The 2500-nt window shown below is 63.2% G+C and overlaps 1 pseudogene; it reads right to left on the bottom strand.

Moving 5' to 3' along the window:
- Positions 1–2500, bottom strand: part of LOC126439743 (large subunit ribosomal RNA) — a 7957-nt pseudogene that overhangs the window by 2899 nt on the left and 2558 nt on the right.

The following is a 2500-nucleotide window of genomic DNA, read 5'->3' on the forward strand; positions in this document are numbered from 1 at the left end:
GGTGACATTGCTGTCCACCTTCACCTTCTTCTCGCGCCCTGACGCGACTAAGGCGAGGGTGAAACACTTCCGGGCGTTGATCTGCAGCCCCAGGTGGGCGAGGGCTGCGGTAGCTGCGTCGATGAGGGACTGCAAGCCCCTCGGGGTCGCTGCAAACAGCAAGACGTCATCTGCAAAGGCCGCAGCGTTGACTCTGCGACCGAGGATCCGAGCTCCGATGTGGGAGGGCAGTTGGCCTAAAACGTAGTCCACCGCAAAGTTGAACAGGAGGGGGGAGAGGGGATCGCCCTGGCGAACGCCCCGTGCTGGCTGCACAGACACGCCCACGCCGGCGCCGTCCGCTATCACTGTCGTGCTGCCCTCGTAGCACCGCTCGACATACTCGACAAAGCGATCCGGTAGGCCATGCGCCTTCAGCACGGGGCGAAGGGCAGCATGATCCACCGAATCGAATGCCTTCGATACGTCGATCGATGCCACAAAGACAGAGCGGCAGGAGCGGACTGCGTCGGTGAGAGCAGTGTCCAAGATGAAAGTATTTTCCAACATCCCATCCCGAGGGATGAATGCCCGCTGACGTTCGTCCACAGCACAAGCGCGCATCAGGCGTGACGCGAGAACCTTGTGAAAGGTCCGCGCAGACCGTAATGGGGCGAAAGTCAGCGGGGGATGTTGGTGCAGCCGTTTTCGGGAGAAGGGACGTCCGCGCGCGAAGCAGGCGTTCCGGAAGGGCGCGGGCCAGAAGGAAGAGATTCATCACTTTCACCAGGACTTCATGCGGTAGGCGCCGCAACTCCGCTGGGGTAAGGCCGTCAGGCCCAGCTGCTGATCCCCTGGGCGGCAACGCGGCGGCGACCTCCTCATGTGTGACCGGCCCCCATAGGCACTCAAGAGCGACAGGCTCCGAGTGCGGGAGGAGGCGGTCACGGATGAAGCCCGCAGTGGAGACGGGCTTCTTAGTGAAGAGGTCCGCCCAGAAGTCCAGCAGACCAGGGATGGCAGGTGGCGGCTGGAGCAGGGTGCCATCCAAGAGGCCGCGCACGCAACGTGCACGCGACCGTCGGAAGGCATCCTGCGTTCTTGCGTATTCCCAGCGGCGCCGCTTGCGCTTCTGCGTCGGCGGCGCGGCAGGCGGCCGCTTCGATGGTTGGCGCGGCCGCTGTGTCCTGGTGATCGATCTCTCCCCTCTGGACCCGACCGACGCAAGGGCATCCGGGAGCATGCCCAGGATGACATCGGGCGGCGTGCCCCGCCCCAGACCTATGACTCGATCCAGGGCAGAGAAACGCTGGGCGGAAGCAGGTAGCCCCGCCAGATGCTCCCAGATGGCGGCGTCAGTCGGCCCCTCCGGCGGCGGCCCGGTGGTGTCGGCCGCGAAGTCCTCGGCTGCGTCGACGGGCGGCGCAGCGGCCTCGCCCGCGTCAGGCGGCGGGCTCGCTGCTCCCCGGCGGGACGCCGGCTCTTCCCCCCGACCGATCTCAAGCGCCTCCATGAACTGGCGGACAAGCTGCTTGTGGGCAGCTTGCCGCCGTCGGCACTTGATTGCCTCAAGCGTTCGGTCGGGGAACATCCTGATGAGCTCTTGATTAACAAAGAAGAACCGGGCGTCCCTCTCAAGGAACAATTCGGCCTCCGCCTTGGCGAGCGACAGGACTTCTTCCTCCGTCCACCTCGCGCGATGCCTCTCCGTCACGATCTCCGCGTTGGCGGCCGCAAGATGTTGGCGGCGGCGATGGACCCCGAGACCATTCTTGGTGGTGAAGCTGCGGTGGCACTCACTACAGGCGTATACAGCTGCAAAAGGTACAAGATTTTCGGCACGGCCGGTTGGCCGGCTAGGTGCTGGGGGAGTTGGGGTGGCACCTTCAGCGGAAGGGCCACCACTTATTCTTTGATTACTGCCCCCAACTAACAAAGGGATAGTGCGAGGGGGGGCTGGTAACCCCCCCAAGCCCCTGGTGCGGTCTTCCACTCTGCGAAAATCAGCGGGCCCACGAGAAGGGGAGAAGACCGCAGGAGAGGAGAGGCTAAGAGGGCTAGGCCCATGTATTGCGCATCACTCTCCCTGTAACTATAACCCAAGGAAGGTACCTCGCAGCAGCAGCACGACTACATCAAGACCGCACTTCGAAAAGCCAAGTCCGGATGCAGCCACACCGCCGCCACTTGGCCACCTTAAGAGAGTCATAGTTACTCCCGCCGTTTACCCGCGCTTGCTTGAATTTCTTCACGTTGACATTCAGAGCACTGGGCAGAAATCACATTGCGTCAACACCCGCTAGGGCCATCGCAATGCTTTGTTTTAATTAGACAGTCGGATTCCCCCAGTCCGTGCCAGTTCTGAGTTGATCGTTGAATGGCGGCCGAAGAGAATCCGCGCACCCGCGCGCCCCCGGAGGAGCACGCTAAGGCGGACGCGGCCTCGCAGCAAGGAAGATCCGTGGGAGGCCAAGGCACGGGACCGAGCTCGGATCCTGCACGCAGGTTGAAGCACCGGGGC

Source organism: Schistocerca serialis, unplaced genomic scaffold, assembly GCF_023864345.2.
Source record: "Schistocerca serialis cubense isolate TAMUIC-IGC-003099 unplaced genomic scaffold, iqSchSeri2.2 HiC_scaffold_134, whole genome shotgun sequence".
Lineage (NCBI taxonomy): Eukaryota > Metazoa > Arthropoda > Insecta > Orthoptera > Acrididae > Schistocerca > Schistocerca serialis.